Source organism: Lissotriton helveticus, chromosome 5_1 (genome assembly GCF_964261635.1).
Source record: "Lissotriton helveticus chromosome 5_1, aLisHel1.1, whole genome shotgun sequence".
Classification (NCBI taxonomy): domain Eukaryota; kingdom Metazoa; phylum Chordata; class Amphibia; order Caudata; family Salamandridae; genus Lissotriton; species Lissotriton helveticus.
In genome coordinates, this window is record NC_136065.1 from 2,086,491,199 (window position 1) to 2,086,512,782 (window position 21,584).

The 21,584-nt window shown below is 48.1% G+C and overlaps 1 protein-coding gene across 24 annotated transcripts in view; it reads left to right on the forward strand.

Annotated features, from left to right (window-relative positions):
* Positions 1 to 21,584, forward strand: part of GAPVD1 (GTPase activating protein and VPS9 domains 1) — a 424,045-nt gene that overhangs the window by 190,222 nt on the left and 212,239 nt on the right. The gene's annotated exons all lie outside the window — the stretch shown is intronic.

Genomic DNA, 21,584 nt, shown 5'->3' on the forward strand with positions numbered 1-21,584 from the left:
CACAAGAGAGATTGTGTCCGCTATATTAGCTATGGACACCCATATTGTAATTCTGTGGCTCTAGTACTAAAGTCATGTTGGAGGAAAATAAGGTGTGGGGAAATTTTAAGGCATCCCAGTAAGATTTTGCCATCCCATAAAGGGAAAGCAGCCTCCCTAGCTGGAACAGGAGACAGGTGAGTTGTATAAACCTTCTGTAAAGGATCATGTGCTTCTCATAACTTGTTGTGTAATGGAGTAATATTCAGATGGAGCTATAACATTTGATAAAAAACTTGCACGAGAAACAAATTTAGTATGACCTTCTGCTGGCTGTATTTTCTCTTCCCAAGGGTAGAGTTGTGGAGAAAATTTGTTGACTTTGCCCTTTTTAGGACAAATTTTGACACAATCTTGGATACTCTTTTTTTTCTTTAGAATTTGTAATAGAGTGCTTATTAAGAAGTTTCTCAAACCTGTGTTTTGCAGCGTGAATCTTTCTGGATTCACTATGCTGTGCATATTCCGCAATCTGGTGGTTGGGTCTGGAATCGTAGTCTTTTTTCTCTTTTTTTTTTTTTTTTTTTTTTTTGTCGTAGCCCAGGTGGGCGTCGACGTCCCACCATTTGGTGTCCTTTCGGTGACGTCGGCGTGCTTCCGGCGGAAGCTACCACTCTTGGGCGCCATCTTCAGATTCTTTTTTCCGTCGTTGGGTCTGGATCGTCGCACGAAGCTCCAGAAGTTTTGGAGGAGGAAAGAAGAAAATACAGCAGAAATTCACAGGTGAAGACCTAAGAACATCGACAGAAGAGGACCTTTAGTGAGGAGACGACGAAGAAAGGAGAGAACTTCGAAATCTTCGACCTCCTTGAAGGAATGCGCACAAAGGGGGCCCCCTGAGCGCAGGGATGTACAAGACGCCGTTTAAATTCTGCAAGAACTGCCACCACAAGTTCGCACAGAAGGACCAGCACCCAGTCTGCAACCTCTGCCTGCCAATTGACCACGAAAGCAGAGACTGCAACGCCTGCTCCGTCTTCAAGCCGAAGACACTCCGAATTCGAGAAGGGCAGAGGACGGCTCACCACACGATGCAGGGCAAGGGCCAAGCCCCGACGCTCTATGAACTTGGCCTCTCCACCGACGATGAGGACAACATCGCCGAAGGACCAGATGACTTCACGGTCGCTGAGACCGATAAGAGTACGCCTGATAAGGTAGGAGAGTCTACGACCCCGGAAACTCCCACAGGGCCTCGAAAACCTGAGGCAGACTCCCGAAAATCAGAGCACAGAGCCTCGAAAGGAGCACCGGCGCCGAGCAAATCGACGACCGAAGCTGCATTCTCCGAAAAAGAGCCCAGCGGATCCTCCGAGAAGGACTGCCGGAGGCAGAAGACCAGCGAAAAGCAAAGGTCATCAAAGCAAGCCCCCGAAAAAGGGCCTTCGACTTCGACGTCGAAGGAAAAAGAGCCGAAGAAAGCTTCGACAACGACGCCGAAAAGGGCGGCCGAAACGCTCGACGACGAACAGGCCTCAGAAATGCAGAGAAAAAAGAGAAGGCTCGAGGCCGAAATAGAGAACATCCTTCAGAGAAAGAAGGACTTCGAGGAAAAAATGAAAAGTTACAAGATTCCCCCGAAGCCGGCACCGACCGTCGCTGAGGTACAGCAGATCGAAGAGTTCGACATCGAAGAGCTGCCGAAAACTCCGGAACCTTCGGAACACGAAGAGGAGTAGGACCTCTACTACACAGAGGGGGATTACGGGGAACAGCAGTCAAGCTACGGTTCAGGTTCCTCTACGGCCCAAGACCAGGAATGGCAGGACATCGAGGCCGAAAACCCAGAGGAGGCGGTAGAAACATACCCCTCGAGGCCTTCGCCACCGGATGACATTGGGGCATACAATGAGGTGGTAAGAAAGGCGGCAACAGCTTATGGAATTAAGCTGGAAGAGGAGAAGAAAAAAGCAGACTTCCTGCTCGAGACACTGCTCCCCATACAGACAAGGAGCCAGTTCCTGCCCATGCTCAAGAGTATCACGGCCCAGGGAAAGGAGGCCTTCAAGGAGCCGGCTACATGCAGATCTGTAACGCCGAGGACCGAGAAGAAGTACAAATTCTCCTCCGAAGACCCAGCTTACATCAAGGGTTCCGTCACAGCGGATTCTATCATCGCTGCAACGGCCAGGAAAAGGGCAAACGTCCCAACAACGTCCGGACCCCCACCTGACAAAGAAAGCAGGAGGATGGACCTAACGGGCAGGAAGATTGAGAGGAACGCTGCAACGCACTTGCGGATGGCGAATTCCAACGCCCTCCTGAATAGGCATCAATACCAGCACTGGGAGGAGATGGGACAGTTGCTGAAACACCTCCCGGAACAATACCGTGACAGAGGGGCACACCTGGTAGAGGAAGGGAAGAGCATCGCCAACTCATGCCTGAAGACAGCCTTGGACGGGGCAGAAACGTCCAGCAGACTGATGGCTATAGGCATCACTGAAAGAAGGCAAGCATGGCTCAGGATCTCAGGATTCAAGGCTGAAGTCCAGAACAACATCCTGAACACACCCTTCAGCGGTGAAACATTGTTCGGAGCCCCAGTTGATGATAAGCTCACCCAACTGAAGAAGGACAACGAGACGGCAAGGTCCATGGGAGCCCTGCAGTTCAGAGGGATGAGAAGGGGCACTCCGTCGCGGAGGCCGAACGGCAGAGGCGGAAGCCAGCGTGGAGATTCTCACCAGAGTTTCCAGCAGGGGCAACAGAGTGACAGCCAAGGCCACCAGGGGCAGCAGAGGCAAAACTGGAACTACCAAGGCAGGGGCCAGTCCTTTCGATCGAGAGGAAATGGACGGGGCCAGAGAAGAAGAGGTGGCGAACAGCCCCCCTCTAAGTGACTTCACACGAGAGAAGGTGCTCTACCACCCACACCCTCCGGGGGAGGAGCACGGGAAAACAAAGAGGAGAGGGCTACACGGACAAGACACAAAGGAACATGCAACTCCGGTAGGAGGAAGATTGAGATTTTTTCTCCAGTAGTGGAGAAAAATAGCAACAGACAAGTGGATACTCAATATTATGCAGTTCGGGTACTGCATAGAGTTGGAAAAAAGGCCACCAAACAGAAAACCAAAGAAAAGACAGCACTCAGGAAGAGAGCTGCAACTACTGCAAGAGGAAGCCCAAGAACTCCTCCTCAAAGCGGCCATAGAACGGGTCCCCTTCAAAGAACGGAACATGGGAGTGTACTCAAACTACTTCCTAGTGCCAAAGGTGGACGAAAGCCTAAGACCCATCCTGGACCTACGGTTCCTGAACAAATACGTCAAAACTCAAAAATTCAAAATGACGTCCCTACAAGAGGTCATTCCTCAGTTAAAAGCAGGGGACTTCTTGTCTACCATAGACCTCAAAGATGCATACCTGCACATCCCCATGAACAAGCAGCACAAGCACATGCTAAGGTTCACTGTAAACAAGGATCACTACCAATTCACGACCCTAGCTTTCGGCCTAAAGTCCGCACCAAGGGTTTTCACCAAATGCCTTGCGGCAGTGGCCGCGCACCTAAGGAGAAAGGGGATACACGTGTACCCCTACCTCGACGATGGGCTGGTGAAGGCAAACTGCTACAGGACATGCAAAGAGCATGCAGAACAAGTGAAAGGAACGCTAGCAAATCTGGGTTTCTCCATACACTGGGGCAAAAGCTCGATGGAACCAGAGCAGGTGAAGATCTTCCTGGGAGCCCAGATCGACACCATACAATGCAGAGTCTTACCGAGCGAAAAGAGAACGCTCAGCCTACTGAGGGAGAAACGTCACTACCAGAAGGGGCGATCTCTGACAGTGAGGACTGTGAGCAAGATCTTGGGGATGATGGCATCATGCATCCATCTGGTCCCCAATGCACGCCTACAAATGAGACCACTCCAAGAGTGGCTGCAACAACAATGGTCACAAGCTACAGGAAGTTGGGAGGATCTAGTGGTTGTAACGCACAGGGTGCAGGAAGAGATAAGGTGGTGGACCAGGGAGAGAATAACGGAAGGGAAACCTCTAACACCACCGGACCCAACGGTGACCATCACCACAGACGCATCACAGAAGGGGTGGGGCGCACACATGAACAAACTCAGAGTGAGGGGTCTGTGGAGCCCTACAGATGCAGTCAGGCACATCAACTACCTGGAACTGAAAACTGTGTTGCTAGCCCTCAAGGCCTTTCAGAAACACCTACACAACCGGAAGGTGCTAATACAAACAGACAACACCACAACGATGTTTCACATAAACAAACAGGGGGGAACTCAATCGTTCCCGCTGTCAAACTTGGCACAAGAGATCTGGAAATGGGCCATACCACTAAAAATAGACCTGCTAGCCATACACCTGCCAGGGAAGGACAATGTGGAAGCGGATTGGCTCAGCAGGCAGACTTCAGCATCCCACGAGTGGGAACTCAACAGTCAGGAAACAGAGAGTCTGTTCAGGAAGTGGGGCACCCCAACAATAGACCTATTTGCAACACACCGGAATGCAAAATGCCAATACTTTGCATCCAGGCAACCAGAGACACGGTCCCAGAGGAATGCCCTATGGATAAGCTGGTCAAAAACATTTGCCTACGCTTTTCCCCCGATACCACTGATCCCCAGGGTACTCAACAAATGCATGAAGAGCAACATGACGCTCATCCTTGTGGCACCACAATGGGCCAGACAGACGTGGTATTCTCAGATAATGGAGATGGCGCAGGGGCCTCCCCACAGGTTCTCAAAAAGAAGAGACCTACTCTCCATGGAAAACGGAGGAATCCTACACCCAGAGCCAGAGAGCCTCAACCTCTCAGCCTGGCTCCTGAGGACTTAGAATTTGCACACCTGAAACTACCAGAGAGCACCCTGCGGGTGCTGCGCGAGGCAAGAAGGCCCAGCACACGCAAGTGCTATGGGGAAAAGTGGAAAAGATTCACTCAATGGTGTTGCAAGAAAAAACTCCAAAGGAGACTGACCAAGGAGTCCACGGTGCTAAGGTACCTCACACACCTAATCAAGGCAAAGCTAAGCTCATCCTCACTGAGAGTGCACCTAGCAGCGATTGTGGCATACACAAGAGGAGAAACAGGGAGAAGCTTCTTCACATCTCAAGTTGTGAAAAGATTTCTGGAAGGGGCTAAAAGAATAGCGCCGCCAAAGAGAATGCCGCCACCGGCCTGGAACTTAAACATGGTACTGACGGAGCTCATGAAAGCACCCTTCGAACCCATCCACAAAGCATCACTGCAAATGTTGACAATGAAGACGGCCTTCCTGGTGGCGATCACCTCACTACGAAGGGTGAGCGAACTGCAGGCACTCACACTGCAGGAACCCTACATCCAGATACACAGTGACAGGGTCGTGATGAGAACTGACCCACACTTCATGCCAAAGGTGGTGTCAAGGTTCCACATGAATCGGAGTATTCAGATCCCTAGCTTCTTCCAAAACCCCACTACAAGCGCAGAGAGGTCGCTCCACACCCTAGACGCAAGAAGGGCTGTGATGCACTACATTGAAAGAAAGAAGGGCCACAGGAAGACGAAACAGTTCTTCGTGTCCTTCGCTAACAGTTACATGGGCAAACCAGTTACGAAAAACACCATAGCCCGATGGATCGCACAGACAATTCAGTTCTGCCACAAGCAAGCTGGCCAGGAGCTAACAGGAGGGGCATGAGCCCACTCCACCAGGAAGAAAGCAGCAACAATTGCCTTCCTGGCCAACACACCAATACAGGACATATGCCTGGCGGCAACATGGGCTTCAGTACACACTTTCACGAAGCACTACTGCATGAATGTTCAGATGAACAAGGAAGCACAAGTGGGACAAAAAGTGCTTCAACATATTTTTAGCAACCAACGCTCATCTTCCACCCAACCGCCACAAAAGTAACGAAAACCGCTACAAAATCTATGCACAGCATAGTGAATCCAGAAAGATTCACGCTGCAAAACGAATAGTTTCTTACCTGTCGGTGTAGTTTTGCAGCTTGAAGATCTTTCTGGATTCACTAGCGAACCCACCCGCCTCCGCCAGAAAGATGAGGCTGGAAAAGAGGGTGGAAAAACATGGAAAAGAAAGCAAGTTGGAACAATTACAAAATACGTGGAAACACTAACGTTGAAAAGAAAAAAAAAACGATTAACATACATAGCCATGGATTCACTACAAAGACAAACAAGGAAAAGAGACAGAAAAAAGAATCCGAAGATGGCGCCCAAGAGTGGTAGCTTCCTCCGGAAGCACGCCGACGTCACTGAAAGGACACCAAATGGTGCGACGTCGACGCCCACCTGGGCTACGACAAAAAAAAAGAGAAAAAAGACTACGATTCCGGACCCAACCACCAGATTGCGGAATATGCACAGCATAGTGAATCCAGAAAGATCTTCAAGCTGCAAAACTACACCGACAGGTAAGAAACTATTCGTTTTTGACACTGAGTTATCATAACCGTAGACCATCTTTTTGTATTACCATTTCAGTTTCTAAATTTACAACAGTATCACTTAAGATTTAGATCCAGCTTGGGAGATATTAAGAGTGTCCAAATGACTCATAAAAAAGCTTTGGCATCAAATGCCCTCTGCCACCGATTCCATAGCATTAGCTTTACTTTTCTCCAACTCATCATGAATTATCACTCAAACTTAAGTCGGTAAATACATATGGAAAATCAATACTTTTGTCCACAAGCATAAGTTCGATATATTCTGAAAAAGGAACATTTATCCCCAATTACAAGGCTTTTTTAAATCTGAATAAATTTGTTCCACCAAAGAAAAGTTTTTACTTTTTAAAATGTATCTTTTGATCATCCAAACATTAACTTTTAGATTTTAGTAAATACACAATTTTGGCCCCCAAATTTAGCTTGTCAATATTACTAAGTACTCACCTGTTATACTGGCCCACAAGGTTAGAATCTTCTCACATGCTCATGTATCACAATGGCATGCCAAGGAAGCTCATCATATGCCAGTAGTAGCCACCAGATGTCACAGATGCCTACTGTTGTGTGTATCCAAGAATAAGGATTGTTACTACATTAGGGATGGTTCAGCACTAGGTATGGCTTGACTGCTAACTTCCAGGTATACTGACAATACCCTAAGCATACCCTTAGTCTCCTGCCACCATTTTACCAGTGGTGGCCACCATGATTCCTAAGATGCTTGAGTGGGTCAGTGAGAACACATCATGCCAACATAATGCTGAGAAATCCTAGAATGTGCGATGGTGTGTTGCTTTGGGCTTGTAACACGATATACCCTGAAAGCAGTTAAATGGCAACAGTGGGTACCTTGTGCCTGGGCTTTAATAATTAGAATCATCACAATAACGTATTGAAGGCCATATTTTGCCATGCGCAGCGCAACAAGAAAAATGAGACAATCTAGTACAAGAAGCGTCAAGATCGGGGAAAATATCCCTATTCCAGAAAACGCTTTAGACTGAAAGTTTCGGTAGTTAATATAGGACCATAATGTTTCAGTATTAATATTATACTCTAAGAGTCATTTCAAGAAATTGAAAGGCATGGCCTCACACACCCCCTGGATGTCATGCTTCATTATTTGTTATCCTTGCCATCGCTATTGGACGTAGGCAAGCAGGAGGACACACTTGTAAGCGCACCTGCTATTTCTTTTACTTGCTCACTCTTCACTTTCGCTGCATTGTAATCTACTTTTAATCTACTTTCCTCTGCTGCTACACTCACCTGCATTTCCTGGCAGTGCTTTAGCGTTACCACCGCACCCCGGTCCACCGCAGGTATTACCTGATTGTTGTGGAGGGTGTAGGCGGTCTCCTCACTTTGGTTGGGGGCGGAGACAGGAGGTCAGCGTGCTAGTTGGGGCAGTACATAGGCAGCACACCAGACCTGCAGGGCGGCGGACGCGTGCAAGCAGGAGGACACGCTTGTAAGCGCACCTGCTATTTCTTTTACTTGCTTACTGTTCACTTTTGCCGCATTTTATTCTACTTTAATCTACTTTTCCTTTGCTGCTACACTCACCTGCATTTCCTGGCAGCGCCTTAGCGTTCCCGCCGCACCCCGGTCCACCGCAGGTTTTACTTGATTGTTGTGGAGGGTGTAGGCGGTCTCCTCACTTCGGTAGGGGGCGGAGACAGGAGGTCAGCATGCTAGTTGGGGCAGTACATAGGCAGCATGCCAGACCCTACGCGCAGATCCCTGGCAGTTTCCAAACAAATAATCTCCTCTATAGTGCTCAGACAATGCATGACATGAGAGGGGTTACTTGTATCAACTGCCTACACTCTCTAAACATCGTTAGCAGTCCCTCCTGTTGTTCCCACTGTAATTTCAAGTTTCAACCCCACAGTAAGGATGCACGTCCTCTTTGCCCTCCCCTAAAACTCTCCCTTCTAAACTGTGGCTCTCTTTCTAAACACTCAGTCGAACTTGCACTTCTAATAGAAGATCGCAAACCACATGTTTTATTCTTGACTGAGACTTGGTTACAGGATGAAGGTGACCAGTCATCACTCAAACACTGCCACCTGGGCATCTAATACACAGAGTGGACCGCAAGACTGGAAGAGGTGGGGTTCTAGCTATAATTTTTAAAGACTAATTTTGTTGCCGGTCCTCTACTGACGGTTTGCCAGACTGCGATAGCATGAATTTTTCTCTAGAATTCTCACCTACCAGCACCTTCTCTGGTTTACTGCTCTACCTCCCCCCAGGACCCATAGGACAATTTCTTAGCGCACTCCCCACTCGCGTTGCTAATTTAGCACTAACTCCACCTAACTTCATAATATTGGGGGATCTTAATATCCACGTGGATGACCCCTCCAACCATCTGGCCAATGAGTTATTAACAAGCCTTGCGGCACTTCAAATTAAGCAGAAAAGCTTCGCCTCCACGCATGTTAAAGGGCATCTCCTTGATCCTGTGCTTAGTAATGAGCAGAATCTCTCAGTAGGCACTCCGATGGACCGACCACTCACTAATTCTACTGGTCTGGGAGACCTTGGCTGCCATTCCTCCTCAGAGTGCTACTTTAACGCTAGAAAGGAAATGGTCGAATCTCTCCATCAGCCAAGGGTCCACAGTTTTGGATGCCACTAGACCTTATTGTGATCCGAATCCTGAGAGGGCAAATAATAACTTCAATCTTTGGATCCAAAGCTCACTGGACTCATTGCTTCCTAAAAAACCTTCCTACAAGAGAGCCAAACAAAAATCGGCACCATGGTTTGCCCCTCAATTAAGGGAGCTTAAGCAAATTTGCAGAAAATTTGAAAGGAGCTGGGAGAGGAAAAATTATTAGAGTCAATCAGGAGCTATAAGGCAGAAATCCAAATCGCCCAAACTTCCTTCTATGAGAAGAGGATTAATGCAGCTGCCAATTCACCTAAAGAGATTCTTCATATTGCTGACTTTTTCCACCATGCCGCATAAACCTCCCAACATAGAGGATGTACCAGTTCGTTGTAACAACTTGGCTGAATACTTTCATCAAACAATTAGTTTAATATGTCAATCGTTCCCTCCCCATCAGTCTGAGTCTACAGCTCCCAGCAATAGAAGTCTGCCCCACGAATTACAGTGCACCTTAGCAGAGTTCCCTCTATTAGACGCTGTTTCCCTGGATACACTTATTACCAGGGTAACCGCGGGCTCCCCTGTGGACCATGCTCCTTCACAGCACCTCTCCCTAGTTACGAATGCCATGCGCCCAGTAATTTCGGACACTCTAAATTCCTCCATTTCCTCGGGTACGGTACCCTTAGCCTGGAAATGTGCGCAGGTCAGAGCCCTTCTGAAAAAACCCAATCTAGATCACTCCAACATGGCCAACTATGGATCTATCTCTCTCCTTCCCTGGCTGAGCAAGCTGATTGAGAGACATATAAACTCAACTCTAGTCCAGTATTTGGAGTCCAACAACCTGCTCCATGTCTCCCAAACTGAATTTCGTCCTCCGCTCGGGACAGAGACGGCCCTTCTGGCAGTAACAGAGGAGGCAAGGAGACATCTGGACCGGGGCGGCTCAGCAGCAATCATTCTTTTAGATCTCAGTGTCGCCTTTGACACTGTTGATCATAACATCCTGTTTGAGCGATTACAAAATCCTGGAGTGACTAATCTGGCATTTACCTGGCTCCAGTCCTTTCTAAAAGACCGGTTCTTTCAAGTCTTTGAGGGTACACTTCCAACTGGTGGCCTCTAAGCTGTGGGATTCCCCAGAGTTCTACCCTGAGCCCCACGCTTTTTAACACCTATATGGTGACACTGGCAGAGATAGTCATTCCATTCGACATAAAGATCATCACCTACGCAGATGATACTCAACTGATTGTGGCATTAAACCACCCAGAAAGATCATCTTGCTCTTTATTTATTTATTTTATTTTAGAGGTTTTATATAGCGCTGGCTGGACCCAGGGGTATCAGAGCGCTTTACATTTTAGAGACAAGAAGGTCAATAAGACAGGGGACATACATAGCATCAATGTATATACACAACATATAAGACTCCGCCTGATAGATTTCAAAATTATACATATGGCAAATAAGCACATCAAAATATGGAACATGTGAATAATCAAAAATATCAAAAGGCACAAATTGAAAAAAGCGGGAGGGGCAGAGGTGAGGGGGGTTGGAGGGGATGAGGGCTGAAGGTGGACAAGGGAAGGGGGGTGCAAGGAGGAGTGAAGGTGGTAAACAGGGAGGGGGAAGTGGTGAGGAGGAAGGGCGAGTAAGGCTGAAAAAAGGGAGGGCGGATGCATCTAGGGTCGGACAATTGTGGCCAGTGGACGAGAACAGATATGGATTAGGGTCCCCAGTATTTATTGAGGAGATGTAGTTCGAGTTCTTTTTTTAAGCTAGAGTTGCAGCGAAGGTCAGTTGGAAGGGCATTCCAAATGCAAGGAGCGTTGCCGGAAAAGGATCGAGACTGGGTGGTTTTCTTTTTTAGAAGGGGGGGGATAAGAAGTAGGGTGTTATTACTTCTCAAGGAACTGGAGCAACCGGCTTTAGTGAGTTTGTTAGCGAGGTAGGTCGGTGTATTCTGATGGAGAATTTTGTGTGTAATGCAGGCTGTTTTGTAAGTGGATCTACCTTCAATGGGGAGCCATTTAAGGGTTTTAAGGGCAGGGGGGAGATGTGGTCGAATCGCTTGCAGTCTGAGGTAAGCCTAGCTGTAAGGTAAAGTACAGATTTAAGAGGTGCTAGGTGGATCTTGGGAATTCCGGTGAGAATGGCATTGCCATAGTCGATGCGAGAAAGAACAAGGGATTGGACTGCTAGTTTGAAATCATCGATAGGGATGAAGGGCTTGATTTTCTTTAGGTGGCGGAGATGAAGAGGGCTCCTTTGGCAGAATTATTGATGTGTACCTTGAGGGTTAGGAGGTTGTCAAGGGAGATCCCTAATGATTTGACTGAGGAGGACAAAGATAAGGAGCAGTTGAGGGCATTAAGGTCGGAGATCCAATTCTGAATGGGGAGCTGGTTATTTTTAGGGGAAAAAAGAATAATTTCAATTTTTGTAGGGTTGAGTTTGAGGTGGTTAAAGTGGAACCAGGATTGAATCTTGATGAGAGTGTTGTTGAGGTGGAGGATGTCAGCATGAGTTTTAATTTTATAATAGAGTTGGGTGTCATCGGCGTAGAGATGGTAGTTGATCCCGGCTTGTTTAAGAATGAGTGTGAGGGGTTCCATGAAAAGGTTGAAGAGTGTGGGAGAGAGGATGTATCCTTGCGGAAATCCTAAGGAGGTGGAGGTAGGGTTAGATAGGCAATTTTGGGTTTTGATTTGTTGAGAACGGTGTTGTAGGTATGAGACGAACCGTTTGTGTGTCGTACCATTCAGGCCGAAGCGATCTCTAAGAACATTGAGAAGAGCAGAGTGGTTAACAGTATCAAACGCTGCAGAGAGATCTAGGAGGATCAGAAGGCTAGATTCACCATTGTCAAGTGAGTGGGGATGTCGTCAACAATGTTTAGCATGGCGGTTTCAGTGCTGCATCCTTTCCTAAAGCCAGTTTGGAAGGGGTCTAGTAAGTTAAAGTGTTCAATGTGTCTGTCTAGTTGGAGAAGAACACATTTTTCCAGGGCTTTAGAAAGAAGGGGAAGGTTGGAGATGGGACGAAGGTTATTGAGGTCGTTTGGGTCTGCCAAAGGATTTTTGCTAATTGGGGTGATTTGGCCTAGTTGCAATGAAGTGGGGACGCAGCCGGCAAGGGAGCTGTTGATAATAGAGGTCCAGGAAGGGGTGATGATGTGTTTTAGGTTTTGGACAAGTTTGGAGGGGAGAGGGTCTTTGGTGTGGGAGGAAGGCTTGAGTTTGGAAATGATAGACGTCTCTTTCAGTGACTGGCTGGCAGTTAAGCCAATTTGCATTATTTTTAGTTAGAGAGGTAGGATGATTGGAGTCCAGGAAAATGGAGGGCAATGGGGGGTGAGGGAGATCAGAGTTATGATGGGCAGTAGTAGGTGTAGGGGGAGTTATGAAGGAGGGTGGGATATTAGGAGAGTTGTTCGGGTTAGTGGTAGGGATCGCAGTAGAGAGGAAGGATTGCTCAATTGGTTTAATTTTGTCTGAAAAAAAGAGAGCTATTTCTTCACATCTAGTCGTCGAGGCCAGTGTGACAGGGGGAGCGGAAGCAGTTTGATTGCGCACAATGTTGAATAGTTCTCTTGACCTATTTTGAGCTCGATCTAGTTGTGACCTGAAGAAGGAAGTTTTTTGTCTAAAGATGTGTTTTTTGTAGGACGATCTAGCAAGTCTGAGGCGGGCCAGGTTAGAGGGAGAGGGGTGCTGTCTCCATAATCTTTCAGTCAATCTGAGGCTACGTCTTTCATTGTTTAGGTCTGTGTTGAACCATGATTTGGAGGGGATATTTCTTTGCTTTTTGAGTTTGAGAGGGGCTAGAAGGTCAAGGGTAGCAGTGACAGCTTTGTTATATTGTTCGGTTAGTTCATTCGTGTTAAGGGAGGGAGGGATAGCGAGAAGCTGGGCATGAAGTTTGGATTCAAGTAAGTCGGGAGGGATATGACTGAGATTTCTGATCACTTTCATGGGTTTAATAGTTTTGGAAGGAGGGGGGGAGGCAGAGGTAGTTATGGAGAACAGGATAAGGTGATGGTCTGACCAGTCAATGGGAATGATGTTAGATAGGAGGGCTTGATCTTTGCTGGTAATGATAGCGTCAAGGGTGGCTCCTTTTGAATGGGTTGGTGTTTGAGGTCATTAATTTCGAGAAGGTCAGAGAGGAGGGAGATTGAGGGATGTTTAGTATTATTCCAATGGAGGTTAAAGTCTCCCAGGAAGATGTTTTTAGATTTGGAAATTGAGGATTGGGTAAGAAGGTTAGATAGCTCGTCAATGAATGGGTAGTGATTTCCAGGCGGATTATATATATATTGTGAAGGCGGATGGGGGAGGAACCCTGTATTTTGAGTTCGGCTATAAGGTATTCAAAGGAGGCATATTCGGTGTTATTGATAAGGGAGATCTGTAGTTCGTCTTTGAAGATGATAGCTACACCACCGCCTTTTCGGATGGGTCTATCTTTCCTAATGATGGAGTAGCCCGGTGGTGAGAGTAGGTCAAGAATGCTTGTAGAGTGGTCATTAAGCCAGGATTCTGTAAGGAACGCAAGGTCGATGGATTCGCTAAGGATGGTTTCAGAGATTTCTATGGCATGTCGGGCAGCGGAGCGGCAGTTAACAAGCAGGCAGGTGAGGGGTGTGGGTTTAGGAGATGGGAGGGCATGGATGGAGGTGAGATGAGGAAGGGGTCTAGGTGAGATAGGTGAAAGGGGAATATGACTAGTCCCTAATATGATGGGGATGCTAGAGAAGGGGGAGGGGTGTTCATGGTTGATGAGTATGAAGGGTAGGAATTTTGAAGGTCGGAAATCTCTCTAGGTAACTGCCTAGAGGCGGTAGCCTAATGGATGGAACCATCTCACCTTAAGCTAAATGGGGACAAGACTGAATTGATGTTTTTGGGCAAACCTCCATCACCCTCGTCTGCACTCATATGGCCTACCTATCTTGGCCATATTCCAGCCCCAAAGCATCAGGTTAAGAGTTTAGGCATGTGACTTGACAGCGCCCTCTGTTTCAATCATCAAGCCACCAAGCTCTCTGCCACATGTTTTGGCCTTATGAGAATGTTAAGAAAAATCCTTCCCCTGCTTCCTTTCCAGGCAAGAAGGATTATGGTGCAAGCCCTCATGCTGTCCCGCTTGGATTATGGGAATGGCCTGTATCTAGGCGCCCCTCAGTCCACTATCCAGAAACTACAAGTGATCCAGAATTGTGCGGCCCGCCAACTTCTCCAGATCCCTCGGAGACAATCCGTGAAACCCGCACTGAGGAATCTTCATTGGCTCCCGATTCAGGCCAGGATACACTTTAAGCATAGAAGCTAAAAATGTTGGTGACCTTTAATTAGGATCTACCTTAATTAAATTTAGAAGGTAATGAGCGGGTTAAAAACTAGAGTGATGCCTATGAGTAATAATTACTTCTGCATCTAGCAGGGAAACATCGCGACTTTCGGCAGGGATCCCTTTTCCCTATGCTACTGGTACAAACGTATTACAGATGTAGCAGGCATCCATATTTGTATACATCTTCTTCCTGCTAAGGAGAGAAATGCTTTGTCAGCTCTCTTTAAGTAGTCCTGCAATGACTATCAAATAATGGAAAATTAAATCAACAACAAAAACAGACCAGAAAAACAGTACCAGGAGGCAATGCTCCTTGTAACATGATGAATTCCAGCCAAGCTTGAGAGGTCATGCTGCACACATGTAAGATGTATAAAGCATTCCATTGCATACTTGTGGGTAAATATCTGAGAGAGAAATAGGTGAGCGTTCCATAATGCACTGCACTGCACTGCACATTGGTGCACAAAAATGTGAGCAGTGATTGTAAGCTCACATGTGAAAGGTCACCCGTTCAGGTTGGAAACAGACGCTTTCCCGAAATGGAACGTGTGGTGGCACCGGAAGTGAAAGGTCACCCGGTTGGGGCTGGAAGCAAACTCTTGCCCAGAGTGGAAGTGAAGGATGGCATGCACTGAATGTAGGGCACAGTGCTTCTGGCTATGGTACAGAGGTCAATAAAGTAATGTGTGTTGAAGGATCGCCTGTAAGTTTAAAACTGTCTAATGAACTGCGGCCTCAATTCTGCCATAACATGAAATTGGTGTGGTTGGGAGTGTGGGAGGGCAGGTTTGATAAACAAGCGAGGAGGCTGTATGAATTTTTGAAAAGGAGGATTTTTATTTTCAACAGTTGAAGGTATGGGGTGTGTAGGTGGCTTTTCCTCTGGTACCTCTTCTGAAGTGTCCTGTGATGAACTTGAGCTGGGTATTGTTTTCCGGGTTGGTGGTTCTTGCTCCTCTTCCTCTGTGCTGAGGTGGTCTCCCCAGAGGCTAATAGGTGGGAAAAAAGGAGGAAACCGTGAAATAAGGGTTTGATGTATGTTTTTGAGGGTTATACCTTCACCACACCTTTGGTGTTAACAGACCTTCTTTCGTGCTGAGGTTTAGATTAGTGAGGGAAGAAAACGTATTTAGTGCCTAGGGTATTTTTGTTTAAGGTGGTGCTTGGGGAAGAAAGAACTGAACAAAAGTGACATATACAATTCAGTTTATGTTAGCAAAGGAACTCATACACTCGAGTCCCTAAAAGTATCCGTGAACTTGCTGCCAGAATATCCTGAAACCTAGGGCGAAATACAGAAGGCCTCTCTACCCGTAGCCTAGCCCGGTACCCCCACCCGCTTCTTACAACCCAACTGCCAGTTCCCTCGGGCCGCTGTCACTCACCGGCTCCGCCACAACTCTTCAGAGTTACGGCCGCTCCCCAGCCTCCTCCGGACACCACCAGTCTTCACACCAGCTCTCCTCCGGTTCCTCTGGGTTTGCTGATGGTTTCGCGTCCGGTATCTCGTGTCCCGCGTCTTCTTTCTCGGGTCCGGCGTCTTCTTTCTCGGGTCCGGCGTCTTCTTTCTCGGGTCCGGCGTCTTCTTTCTCGGGTCCGGCGTCTTCTTTCTCGGGTCCCGCGTCGTCTTCCTCTGGTCCTGCGTCTTCTGCTCGACTTCTCTGTCTTCACTCTTCCGCTCGTTCGTCCTCCTTCCTGTTCCTCTGGCGCCACCGGTCTCAGACCCCTCCTCTTGAAATCGGCCTCCTTTCATTGGGCCGTCGAGAGGGCTACCTGAGTCCTTCGGGGTCGCTTCCGGGTTACTTTCAGTGTCGGCGTCTCTCTGCGAATAAATCTGAGAGGGGCATGGATGTTGTAGTACTTGAGCAGAGTCCCGATCTGGGTACGGGACCCGTTCCTGCAACTCCCCCCATGGCGACACTTCGGTAAGGCCTTCCTCCGTTTCCCAGACTTCCTCACTCTGAGCTTGTGGGATCTGGGTGGGGCAACAAGGTGGGAGGTGCCTCCGCTATGCCCCTTGATTAACTGGACCCGGGCGTTAGTGGAGGCCAACCCCGGTGAGCAGAACCCGGGCTGAAATGGGCAGGGGTAAGGGGAGCGAAGGCAGAGAAGTTACAGGGCAGCAGATTAGGACACTGGGTTCAGCCCAGCCATAAATGTAAGCATAGGAATCTGGCTGGGGGTGAGGAGGGGTATTTAAACACAGGAGCATGCCACATGACCCTCTTGCCCCCGGAAATGTTACAGCGGAGACCCACCCACCCACTGAGAAAGAAGAAAGTTAAAAGCAGGGTACACTTGGAAAATCAGTCGCAGGGGCAGAGGAGAATTACAGGAAGGTGTGATAATAGCAGGGGACAGCAATCCTACATAAACCTCAACCTCCTAAATTCAGAACCCTTATTAGACGCTGGCATAAACTGGTCCCAGAGGAATGGGCAGCTAAACTAAGTGAAGATACCCCTCCCCCCTCTCAAGACACTATCACTGCTGACACCAAATTTAACACATGGATCTCCCAATCTCTGGACGACATCCTCCCGAAATCCAGCACCCTCAAACGTACCAAGAGAGTCACCCCTTCCCCCTGGTACACCCCCGAATTAAACTTACTACGGAAGGAATGTAAGAGGAACGAACGCTTATGGAGGAAAGATAAAAAGGCAGACAAAAAAGATATATTTCGGGCCTCTTTAAAATCCTATAAAACGGAACTCCTCAATACTAAAAGCGCCTTCTACGAAGATAGAATTAAAAACGCCTCCTGCTCGGCACATGAAACCTTTGCCGTCCTTAAGGAACTCCTCCAGGCCCCAGACCCCCCAGTAAAACCTCTGGACCCCAAAGCAGCGGAAAGCAAATGCATTAAACTTTCCACCTTCTTCGACGAGAAAATCCAAAAAATTCTCGCGGACCTACCCCCAATCACGGCTGACAACCTGGGCGGGGATCCTTCTAAATCTCCCATTTACTGCCCTCACTCCCCTGATGGCAACCTACCCTTTCTGGACACCTTTGGCCCAGTGTCTACGGAAGAGGTAGCCGCGACATTGGCTACAATTAAAAGTGGCTCTCCTCGCGATCCCGCCCCCCTCCGTTTTCTGAAAAAAGTGTCTAGCACCATCCTCCCCCCCCCTCACGTCCCTCATTAATTCCTCCCTCTCGCAGGGTCTAGTCCCTCCTAGCTGGAAGGCGGCAGTGGTCAAAGGCCTTTTAAAGAAACCCTCTCTAGACCCCCTGGACCTAGCCAACTACAGACCTATCTCCCTCCTCCCAGGAAATAGCAAGATCACGGAGAAGCTAGTGAATAAAAAACTATCACTATTCCTTGAGAGCAACAACCTACTCGGGACCTCCCAGACAGGGTTTCGTCCAGGACAGGGCACTGACACAGCCCTCCTGGCAGCAGTGGAGAAGACCAGAAGCATTCTGGACACGGGAGGATCAGTGGCAGTGATCCTCCTGGACCTCAGTGCGGCCTTCGACACTGTGAGCCACCACACCCTAATCCAACGACTGGGAGACATCGGAGTAAGGGGCACGGCCTTGAAGTGGCTAAAATCTTTCCTAGACGGACGCTCCTTCCAAGTCTGGGAGAATGACAGCCACTCCCCCGCAATCCCCCTCCGTTGTGGAGTACCGCAGGGCTCATCTCTCAGCCCTACGTTATTTAACGTGTATATGTCCCCGCTTGAGAAACTGGTCAACCCGTTCGGCATCTCGATTATCAACTACGCCGACGACACCCAGCTGGTGGTAACCCTCTCACACCCGCACCAATCCCCACCCGACCTTCACAGCTGTCTCTCGGAAATTCATAACTGGATGAACTCCTCGGCACTGAAACTGAACGGGTCCAAGACCGAGATCCTGCTGCTCGGACATAAAGAGCCCTCCCTGCCGCCTGACATCTGGCCCGTCTGTCTAGGTGACCCCCCTACACCGAAGGAGGAGGTCAAGAGCCTGGGCGTATGGCTCGAAAAGGACCTGAGCTTCAGATCACAGGCCAAAAAAACGGCAGGAATCTGCTTTGGACTCCTTAGGGCCTGCAGAAAGGTCTTCCCCCTGCTCCCCGCTACCTCCAAGAAACTCCTGATTCAGGGCCTCATTATGGCGAGGCTGGACTACTGCAACGCAATCTACCTGGGTGCCCCCGAAGCCACCCTCAATACCCTGCAGAAAGTCCAAAACGCCGCGGCCCGCCTACTTACCGACACCCCCGCCAGATCCTCGGCAAAGCCAGCCTTGAAGCTCCTGCATTGGCTCCCAGTCAGAGAAAGGGTGGCTTTCAAGGCCCTCTGTCTGGCCCATAAGACCCTCCATGACAAAGGCCCACCCATCCTCAAGGATTTCATCATCCCTTACAATGCGAGTAGGGTCCTCCGCTCAGGCGGAGAGAACTTCATCACTGTTCCCAGAGTCAAAAAGGCCCGGTCCGGAGGACGTCGCTTCTCGGTCCACACGGCCAAACACTGGAACAACCTTCCTCGGAGACTGAGAACTGAACCTAATCTTCTCCAATTCAGGAAGGCCTTGAAAACCTTTCTCTTTCCTTAAATCCCCCCCCTTCGATTCTGACCTCTCCTGAGTTCTGGTTCTAGCGCTGGGATGCTCTAGGGTTACTACGCGCTCTATAAAACCTTAAAATAAAATAAATAATAAATAAACATAGCATTTGCCGGAGGGGGAACAGACCACAAACAGATGACAGTCAGGACCCAGGGCATACTGGCATGCTATCGTAATGGCCTTCAGGGGTTGAACCGGAAGAAAACAGTCAAGGGCAGCCTATGCCCGGGAAGAAGTTGGGAGGTGTGATGGCACCGTAAGTGTAATGTCATCCGGTCGGGTCGGTAGCAGACGCTTACCCGCAAGGAAAGGCGTGGAGACACCGGAAGTGAAAGGTCACCCGGTTGGGTTGGAAGCAGATGCTTACTCTGAATGGAAGGTGTAGTTGCACCAGAAATAAAAGGTCACCTGGTCGGGTTGGAAGCAGACACTTATCCGGAACGAAAGATGTGGTTGCACCAGAAGTGAAAGGTCACACGGTTGGGACTGGAAGCAGACGCTTGCCCAGAGTGGAAGTGAAGGACGGTCGGCCTGCACTGAATGTAGGGCTCAGTGCTTCTGGCTATGGCACAGAGGTCATAGGCTTGCTGAATAAATAAAGTAATGTGTGTTGAAAGATCGCATGCAAGTTTAAAACTACATATTAACTGCAGCCTCAATTCTGCCATGACGTGAAATTGGTGTGGTCTGAGTTTGTGGGATCCAGGTGGGGCGACCAGGTGAGGGGTTTCTCTGCTAAGTTTCCTTTTACTCGTGTCATCAAAGGTTGCACCCTACTTTTGCATGTACTGCAGCGCTTGTCTCCTCCCGACGATGTGAGGGAAAGGAGATGCCGGTATGAGAGGAGACGCCTCCGTCTTCCAGTGATCGTGTCATCTGCATCGGCACCCTGTCACGTGACCCGCGGGATTCATGGGAAATGGAGTCCATCCGGTCTACGAAGGGAGATGGACGTTTCCCCACGGTGTGCAATTACGTGTTGCAAGGGACTAGTAACTTAGGAGTCCCTTATGTATCCCGACCGAGATTTAATTACGGTGCTGGAACCTGACCAGTTATTGGGTAGTGCTACCGAAACAATCCAAAATAAAAATGAAATATTGTCATATTCAAGTAGTGTTACAGAAAACGTGGGAGGGTTTAAAGGCTGTGTTACAAAAAATAACTGAATGGTATCTACTGCCTAGCAGTCTGTGGCACGGTGGGTAAACAGACCTCAGACCCTCTGGCCTATTAGTAAGTAAAGTTATGCTCTAATTTTAAGTAATTTTTTCAACAAGGATGATTACTTTCAGGGAAGCTATCTAGGAATACTCATAGGAATACTTGTCCAATAGGGCAGATAGTGTGAATTATACACAATAAGTAATAACAGTGCCACCCATCAAGCATATGCTGAGTGGTTTAAAATCTGCTTTGTCATTCAGTATTTCATTGTGCATTCTCAAGGGGATACCTTCAGCGCCATTTGTGGTAGGGCTGTATTGTCCCTAATGAAATGAAACCTGATTAGCCAAATATTGTATGGTGCCCTATTCACAATACATAATCTGAAGCGAAGTATGTCGCCATTTAATCCCTCCGTGTGTCTTAAAGCGATATTCCCAGTGCTGTTCCCTGTTGAGTACTGTTTATGCCATATTGCCCCAGGGAGCTATGTACACCTTCTCAAGAACTACCCATCTGATGTCGTCCTCACTGTGTTTAATCTCCCAAAAATGTAATGTTTGTAGGACACTTTTTACACCTGATGTTGCTTCTATGTTCATGGCTCTTAATGCGGACCTTATGTGACGTCATACCCACATATTTCAGACCATATGGGCATGTATTTGTTGCCATAGCCACCTCAATGCCTAGAATATCCACAGAATGCAAACAGAGTCAGCATGGCCGGAATACTCCCGTACTTGCTAAACGTTAGCCAAGTGACCCCAATCTCCATACCTCTATCTCAGGGGTCTCCAACCTTTTGTGTAGTGAGAGCTACTTCTGGTCAGTGAAAATGATCGTGAGCTACCAAGACTTAAATTCCCTAGAAACACTAAAAGGATTGACTTTGGATTTGTGTTGTGTTGTCACACCACTTTACAACCTTTCACAATAATAGCTTCAAAATCAAGACCTTTTAATAGCTGTCAGTGAAATAATCCTTGTAATGCAGCTCAATTAACAAACAAACAGGAAAAGCAATCCTACCTTCAGTGTGGAACTGTAGGATGTCCTCTAAGGCTGTGTAATCTGGTAGCCTGGCGGGGGCAGTTCCAAATCACTTAATCTCCCAGTGCCTAACAAAAAGTAATGTGTCCGTTTGTAACGTAACTGGTGCTCATGTAAAGCGCTATGATACCTTTGTTTCTAGTTTGCACTATAAAACTGCACACAAAAAGAAAATGACACTGTTCCCCTTCCTCAGGGCCCAGTCTGAAGAACATCACTGCTGTTCAAGACAAGCTGGCATACTATTGCAGCCATACAGGAATATGATGGGTACTGGGCAGCATGTGTGAGCCTTGGCTCCTGGCCAATAGGTGGGAAT